The sequence below is a fragment of the Sus scrofa genome, chromosome 12 (genome assembly GCF_054392235.1).
Source record: "Sus scrofa isolate SSC_HxYL_T2T_F1_AM1 chromosome 12, Sscrofa_HxYL_maternal_Yorkshire_Landrace_v2.0, whole genome shotgun sequence".
Lineage (NCBI taxonomy): Eukaryota > Metazoa > Chordata > Mammalia > Artiodactyla > Suidae > Sus > Sus scrofa.
This window is the reverse complement of record NC_139394.1, coordinates 35,840,656-35,849,853: the sequence shown is the minus strand read 5'-3', so window position 1 is coordinate 35,849,853 and position 9,198 is coordinate 35,840,656.

Sequence of the window (9,198 nt, the reverse complement as noted above, 5' to 3'; positions counted from 1 at the left end):
GGTTTCAATTTCAGTACATGTGATTGGTCTGTTCATATTTTCTATTTCTTCCCACTTTGGTTTCGGAAGACCGTACCTTTTCAAGAATGTCCATTTCTTCTGTGTTAGGTTATCTTTTTTATTTGCATATAGTTGCTTGTAGTAGTCTCTTATGATCCTTTGCATTTCTGTGGTGTCAGTCCTAACTTATTTTTTTATTTCTAATTTTATCGATTTGAGCCCTCTCCCTTTTTTTTCTTGACAGGTCTGGTTTATAAATTATATCTTTTCAAAGAAGCAACTCTTAGTTTCCTTGATTTTTCTACTTTTCTTTACTTTTTATTTCTTTGATTTCTTCTCTGATCATTATGGTTTCTTTTTTTCTACTAAATTTTGATTTTGTTTGTTATTCTTTTCTATTTCCTTTAGGTGTAAGATTAGGTTATTTGAGATTTTTCTTATTTCATGTGACCTGTATCACTATACACTTTTTTTTTTTTTTTTGCTGAGTCCCATAGATTTTGGATCACTGTGTTTTCATTTTCATTTGTTCATATTTTAAAATTTCTCTTTTGATTTCTTCAGTGCTACCTTTGTTCTTTAGTAGCATATTGTTTAGCTTCCATTTGTTTGTGTTTTTTGCAGTTTTTCTTATTGTTGATTTCCAGTCTGATAGTATGTGGTCAGAAAAAAAATGCTTGATACAATTTCAGTCTTTTAAATTTACTGAGACTTGTGTTGTTGCCTAGCATGTGATCTATCTTGAAGAATGCTCCATGTGCATGTGAAAAGAATGTTTATTCTGCTACTTTTGTATGGAATATCCCACATACATGTATTAAATGGATTTGGTCTAGTGTGTCATTTAAGCCCAGTGTTTCCTTTTTGATTTTCTGCCTGGATGATCTTTCCATTCATATAAGTGGGGTGTTAAAATCCCCTAGGATTTTTGAGTTACTGTCCTTTCTTCCCTTACATCTGTTAATATTTCTGTATTGCCCCTATGTCATGTTTATCTATATTTAAAATTGTTATATCTTCTTAGATTGATGCCTTAACCATTATGTAATGTCTTTCTTTGTATCTTAAGTCTGTTTTGTCCAATATAAGTATTGCCACCCTAGCTGTCTTTCTTTTCCATTGGCATAGAGTACCTTTTCTATCCCCTCACTTTAATTCTGTGTGTTTTAGATCTGCAGTGAGTGTCTTGTAGGCAGTATGAACATGGGTCTTGTTTTTTTTTTAATCCATTCATCTACTCTACGTCTTTTGATTGGGACATTTAGTTGGTTTACATTTAAATTAATTATTGATAGTTATGTGCTTATTGCCATTTTGTTAATTGTTTTGCAGCTGTCCTGTAAGTTCTTTTTTGTTACATTCTTCTTCCTTTGTTCCTTGTAACTTGATTATCTTTTGTGTTATATTGGATACCTTTCTTTTTTCTCTGTATGTATCTATTATAGATTCTTGGCTTATGGTAACTAAGATATAACTATGTATCTATGTATGTGTATATTTATCTACCTATCATCTATCTATAGATATACTTTTATATCTACCTATGTTTATAGGTATCTATCTGCACTTTTAAGTTGCTAATCTCAAGTTCATAGGCATTTCAACAACCATGAAGCTTTATTGCCCCCTCCAATGTTGATTGCTTTTGACATTATATTTTGCATATTTTTTTGTTTCGTGTATCCCTTAACTACTTATTGTGGATATAGATGATTTTACTATTTTTGTCTTTAAACCTTTCCACTAGCTTTATTATATATTTATTGATATTACCTTTATTATATATTTGCCTTTACCAATGAAAAATTTCCTTTTATAATTTTCATGTTTCTAGTTGTAGCCTTTTCTTTTATCACTTAGAGAAGTCGCTTTAACATTTCTTGTAAAACTGGTTTGGTGGTACTGAACTCTTTTAGCTTTTACTTGTCCTTCATGAAATCTTTTTGAAAGCCCTGCTGGGTAGAATTTTCTTGGTTGCAGTTTATTCCCTTTCATCACTTTAAATATATTGTACCACCCTCTACTGGCCTGCAGATTTTCTGCTGAAAAGGCAAATGATAGCCTTATGAGAGTTCCCTTTTATGTAACTTGTTGCTTTTCTCTTGCTGCTTTTAATATTCTCTTTATCCTTAATATTTGCCCTTTTAATTGCAGTGTATCTTGGTGAGATCCTCTTTGGGTTGATCCTGTTTTGGACTCTCTGTGTTTCCTGGACCTGTATGTTTGTTTCCTTTCCCAGATTAGGGAAGCTTTCAGCTATTATGTCTTCAAATATATTCTTTGCCACCCTCTCTCTTCTCCCTCTGGAATCCCTAAAATGTAACTGTTGGTGTGCTCGATGTTGTCTCAGAGGTCTCTTAAACTGTCCTCCTTTCTTTTATTCTTTTTTTCTTTTCTCTGTTCAGCTTCAATGAACCCTGAGTGAACTATTCTGTTTTCTGTTCCTCTCTATCATCTAATCTACTCCTTGTTCCTTCTGGAATATTTTTCATTTCAATTATTTTTATTCTTGGCCTAAAAATGAGTGAGGCCAGTTCCTGACATGGATGGCTAAGGGGTCTGGAGGATCCTAAAGCTGGTGTCCACCAGCTGGTGAGTGGGGCTGGATACTGAGGTGGCTGGTTGAGCTGGTATCTGCCTTCTGTGAGTGAAGCCACAGTCATGCAGGGTGGTGCCTAGTCCCAGAGCAGATGCTGGCCTGCTGTTGGGTGAACTGCATCCTGATACTGCAGGATATAGGGCTTCAGTAGCCCTGGGGCTGATGTCTTCTCACTGGAATATAAGGCTAGGTCCTGGGGTCTCTGCCTGCATGGATTGTGGGTCCTAGAATTGGTGTTGGCCCACTGCTGGGTGGGACCAAGGCCCGAGAGTTCCAGTGCTAGTCCTGCTCACTGGTGGGTAAAGCCATGCCCCAAAGTTTCTGAATGTATGGTCCTGGGGATCCTGGAGCTGGTCTTTTTGGCCTACTGGTGCCTAAGGCTGGTGTCAGGGCTAGTGATGACCCACTGTTGAGCAGAACAGGTCTCAGGTCTCTGGCTATAGGGGCCTGGGGCTTCAGGGCCTAGTGCCAATGTACCGGCATGAGGGGCCAGGTCTGGTGAGCAAGGCTAGGTCTGGAGCATCTATGGGCTCAGGGGTCTTAAGGCAGCTGCCTGCTGGTCAATGGGGTGTGCCCCCACCCCCAGCTACTTGCTTGGCTAGAGGTGTCCCAGTATTGGTGTAGACAGTCTAGTGGGCATATCCAGCTAGAAGGAATATTCCAAAATAGCTCTTTCCAGCACCAGTGACTGTGTGGTATAACAAGCTCCCCAGAAGGGCTGCCACCAGTGTCTATGTCCCCAGGATGAAATCCAGTTGCCTCCTGCCTCCCAAGAGCCTCTCTAGGATCAGCAGGTGGTTGTGACCCAGGCTCTTTTCAATGACTGCTTCTACCCTAGGTCCTGGAACATATGAGATTTTGTGTGTAACTTTTAAGAGTGGAGCTTCTATTTTCCATAGTTCTCTGGGTCTTCCATAAGTTAGCCCCACAGACATTCAAAGCCAAACATTTGATGGGCTTATCCTCCCAGTGCAGGGCCCCTGGGCTGGGAGCCAATGTAGCACTTGGACCACTCGCTCCTTTGGGAGAACCTCTACAATTATAATTATCCTCCTGTTGGAGGGGAGTATGGGTCTTGACTCTACAGGATCCCCGTCACACCTACCTTTATTGTTTGGTTTCCTTCTTTATGTCTTGTAGAAGATCTTCCCTACTAGTTCTTTGGCTTTTCTCATCAACACTTGCTAGGTAAATAGTTGTACTTTGGTGTGAGAGAAGATGAGCTCAGAGTCTTCCTACTCTGCCATCCTGGCCACTCCTGGGTATGGATTTTGAAATGGTGATGTTATCTTAGATTTTCTGGGTGGGCCCAGTGTAAACAAATCACATGAGACTTTAAAGCAGAGACTCTTTCCTGGCTGAGTCAGAGAGAGATGTGATGTGAACAGCTTTGAAAGTGGAGCAAGGGGGCCACGAGCCAAGGGAGGAAATAGTGGTCTGATTTCTGTAACTGCAAGGAGCTGAATTCTGCCAATAACTGAATGTGAGCAAAGAAATGGGTTCTTTCCTAGAGCTTCCAGAAAGGAAGGCAGCCCCACTGACAGCTTAGATTTAGCCAGCTAAGACCCACGTTGGGTTTCTAACCTATGGACCTGTGAGTCCATAATAAGTGTGTATTATTTAAGCCACTAAATTTGTATTGTTTCATTGCTTCACAGTAAGTTTGTGAAGCAATGAAAAAAAACTACACCACATGTTCAAGCAGTCTTGCCTCTGGGCATTTCCCCTAGAGAAGTGAATACTTATGTTTATACTAAAACAGGTACTTAAATCTTACATTATGTGAGATTTTAAAACCATAATTGAAAAACAAACAAACACCAAGACATGAATGTGTACAGCAGCTCTATTCATAATAACCAAAGCCTGGAAACAATCCAAATGTCTTTCAGTGGGAGAATGGATGAATAAACTGTGGTCCACCCATGCGATGGAATACTCCTGAGGAATGAAAATGAACAAACTTGATACACCCGACGACCTGGATGAATCTCAGAGGCATTATGTTGAAAGAAAGAAGACAGTCTCAGAAGTTTACACATGTTATGATTATTTACATATTCTCAAAAAGACAAGACTATGGTTATGGAGAATAGAGCAGTGATTGCCAGAATTTGGGGATGGGGTGAGTATATCTATTAAAGGATAGCAGGAGGGAGCTTGTGGGATGAAAAAACTGTTTTATTTCTTTGTATGGTAGTGGTCAAATGTGTCATGTTTCATTTAAAAATTCATTAAAATATGTTACATTAAAAATTCAGGAGTTCCCGTCTTGGCGCAGTGGTTAACAAATCTGACTAGGAAACATGAGGTTGCGGGTTTGATCCCTGGCCTTGCTAAGTGGGTTAAGGATCCGGCGTTGCTGTGAGCCGTGGTGTAGGTTGGTTGCATACACGGCTCAGATCCCACGTTTCTATGGCTCTGGTGTAGGCTGGTGGCTACGGCTCTGATTAGACCCCTAGCCTGGGAATCACCATATGCTGCAGGAGTGGCCCTAGAAAAGGCAAAAAGACAATTAAAAATAAATAAATAAATAAATAAACAAACAAACCAAAACTCTAACAAGCCAACAATAACTAAACAAAACAAATCATGGAAACAAATCTGATACAGCTTTCCACTCTGTGGTCTGGGAATTTCAAATCCTAGGGATTTATGGTTAAGGGAGGAGATCCCATCACTTTCCTTTCTTTGTGCCCTGGCACCCCCTCCACATTGATCTCAGAGTGGAGGCTAGGGTCGAATTGGACCTGCAGCCACCAGCCACACGGGATCCAAGCCACCTCTGTGATCCACACCACAGCTCACGGCAATGCTGAATCCTTAACTCACTGAGCGAGGCTGGGGATTGAACCCACATCCTCATGGATGCCAGTCGGGTTCCCTAACCCCTGAGCTATGGCGGGAACTCTTCCTTCTCCCTTTAAAAAGAGGGGTTGACTTACACGCAACTCAACAGTCCTTCAGAGCTGGTGACTTGGGACTCAATCTCCTGCCATAGGTTGACCAACCAACTTGGCTTGCCAAAAACTGAAGGGACTCCTGGGATATGGGACCTCCAGTTTTGAACTGTCCCAGGGAAATGGGGACAAGTTGGTAATCCTAATATTATTTAGGAAATTCACAGAACTTATCTGGGCTTCAGTGTTTTCTCATGTGCAAAATAGAAAGAATGCTTACCCTGATTACTTCACCAGGTTATGATGAGAGGCAAACTTTAAGCTGTAAATCCTGTATAAATTTGAGTTGGGGACATTATTGTTGCTGTTAAAAAACAATAAGGGGATTTAGAGGCAGTCTTCAAATATGCAAAGTGGGGAAGTGTTATCAAAGAAATCATGCAATGGGACAGTGTGTATGTGTTTGTATCTGATTGAAAGCATTGTTGAGTTTGCACTTTCAGTTTTGTGACTGTAAGAATATATGCACCAGAGTGGTTTTGGGCAGCCTGCTCCCTGGGAAGTTTCAGTTACCTGGATCCAAGATAGGTAAAGGCAATGATTCTCAACCTTGGCTTCATACTGTAATCACTTGGGGATTCTTAAGACATGGGTGCTGGCTCCTACTCCCAGGGATTCAGTTTTAACGAGTCTCGGTCCGGCGAGGCTTCATGAGTTTTTAACACTTCCCAGGTGATTCTAATGTGTAGCCATGGGCCTCTTAAATATTGGCTTGAGCATCACCCACATGGCCCTGTGTAGGTTTGTGCTCACTGCTACCCCTTATGGATCAGATGGTGCTCAGTCTAGTGAGCTTAGGCCATGAGGGAAGAGGCTGGGAGGAACTCACCTCTACAAAGAATGACCAACAGTGCCATCAGTCACTCAAGTGACTGATACTGTGATTATTACCGTTTTCTAATATAAAGGGGCAGTTGTGGATTTGGGGGAGGTCCATTAGTTTGCTAGGGCTGCTGGAACAAAGTATCAAGAACTGAGTGACTTATGTACTGTCTCACATTCTGGAGGTGAGAGCCAAGACGGAGGTGCTGGCAGGGTCATACTACTCCTGAAGGCTCTAGGGAAGGGTCTGTTCCAGGTCTTTCTCCTAGTTTGGGGTCATTCCTTGGATTGTGGCAACATCACTCCCATCTTCTCACGGTGTTTTGCCTCTGTATGTCTGTCTCAAAATTTCATAGACACTAGTGATATCGGTGAAGGGTCACCCTAATGATCTCATTTTAATTTGAGTATCTTTGTAAAGGGCTTATCTCCAAACAAGGTCATACTCTGAGATGCTGGGGGTTATGACCTGCACAGAGGAACTTGCGGAGAGGGCTCAATTCAACCCATAACATGAGAGGAGTCAGTTTCCACATAGACAATACCATGTATCTCATTCAGATGTCCTACGAAACACCATGGTGGGATGGGGTCGAAACCATGGTATCCCACCTTGCCTCCTGTGGAAAGAGGAAGGAACCATTTTACTTTTATCACCTATATGCATGATTTCAGAAGAAGGTATAAGCCCTCATAAAGAGGTGCATCATGAATCAGCAACTGAATCCTTAAATGACTAAGAGAGAGGAAGTCGAACATGAGCTTGAAAACTACAGAATGAACTTATCTGAAATCCAGCAAACAGCCTCTCTTTAAGAAAAATGCTGTATCTTAAACTTGGTAAAGTAGGTTTTTTTATTCAAAGCATTAATAATTAAAAGCATTTTAATGAGAAAATATTTTTTTGTGGATTCTTTTCCTTTTTTTTTGTCTTTTTAGGGCTGCACCTGCAGCATATGGAGGTTCCCAGGCTAGGGGTCTAATCAGAGCTATAGCCGCCAGCCTACGCCAGAGCCACAGCAACTTGGGATCCAAGCTGCGTCTGCGACCTACACCACAGCTCACGGCAATGCTGGATCCTTAACCCACTGAGCGAGGCCAGGGATCGAACCTGCAACCTCATGATTCCTAGTCGGATGGGAACTCCCACGATGGGAACTCCACTTTTCCTTTTTTTGGATTTCTTTTTCCGTCAGCAAAGAAAATCCAAGTGAGAAGGCTAACTCACAGGTTATTTCTTTTTGATAGATCAAAATCTTGGTTGGAAGTTATAAGAGATGAGTTTTTTTTTTTTAATTATCAAGTAAAATAATTTTAAAAGGTGTTAGCAAGTTCCTCCTCAATAGGAATATCCCAGGAAAGCCCTGAAGAGCTATTGCTTTTTTTTAATGTTTAATTTTTCAATTTAATTTAATTTTTATTTTATACTTGGTATAGTTGATTTACAGTGTTGTGTTAGTTTATAAATTTATATATTATATATATTCATTGTTTTATACACATGCACATATATAAAATGCTTTGAAAAGTGTCCAGGCTAGAGGGACTTGAAAGTTCATATTGACTCAAGATTTTGTGCTTCCTGCAAATATATTATTCAGAGTTTCACCTAATGTTTTAAGGAAAGAGTCCTGTACCAGGCCTTGTGTCCAAAGGAAGAATACTTCAGATCTGGTTCTAGGTAAAAACAACTATGTGACAAACCTAATGACACATCAACTCTGCTAGAATCCATTGCTATTTTAACTGCATACATGTTTTCAGTGGAGAGACAGTGGGTCCAGGATCTTTGAAAATGGCAAGATACAGATGGCAACCCCAAGTGCCCTGCAGGACAGTTCACTCAATGATACTGCTCAGGAATATTTAAGTTGACACCTGTAACAGCAGTGAAGGCCTCAGTCTTCATGCTGCCCTAGCACCTGGCCCTCCCTAGAGAATGGAAAAGGAATTATCAAGTCTGTGACAATTCTATTTTTCTAGCAAGAAAGAAGTTCTGAATACGCATTAAATATAGGCAGTAACTCTGGCCACACAACTGGGGTAGACACAAATATTAAATGCAAGTCTATTTTTTGTTTGTTTAATTTCACAATAATCAATTTAATTGTTGAGATTACAGGTCAGGTCCCATTCATACCCACAGCCCAATCAATCCTCTTTCCAGTTCCTATAACATAAAAATTTTCATTGAATTACATAAAGAGTTCTAAAGCAAAATCTCCTAGAAAATGAAGAAATAAAAAAATCAAATCAGATACACTTTTTTCCACACCTACATCAAATTATTAATATTAATTTTTTCTTATAAAATACTTACTATAGAGAATTTTCTTTTTTTTTTCTTTTTTTGGCTGTACCTGTGGCATATGGAAGTTTCTGGGCCAGGGATCAAACTTGTGCCATAGCAGTGACCTGAGCCACTGCAGTGACAATGCGGATCCTTAACCCATTGTGCCACAAGGGAAATCCTAGATAATTTTTAAAATGTAGAAAAATATAGTGAATAAGGGAAATGGCATTTATAATGTCATCTAATAAAAGAACTTCAGGTTCTTTTATGACATTTATATATAAAATACTATTGGTATCAAATTGTACAGACTTCTGTTTTCTTTTATTTCCACTTAATGTTATAGTGTGATATTTTCCCTGGGTCATTAAATATTATTAAACATTTTCCATCATATTATATTTTATTCAGATATTCTCCTAGTTTGAGGCCTACAAGTATTTTCTAATCTATTCTATTCTATTCATTTAATTATTTTATGGCCACACCTATGGCATATGGAAGATCCCAGGCCAGAGGTAGAA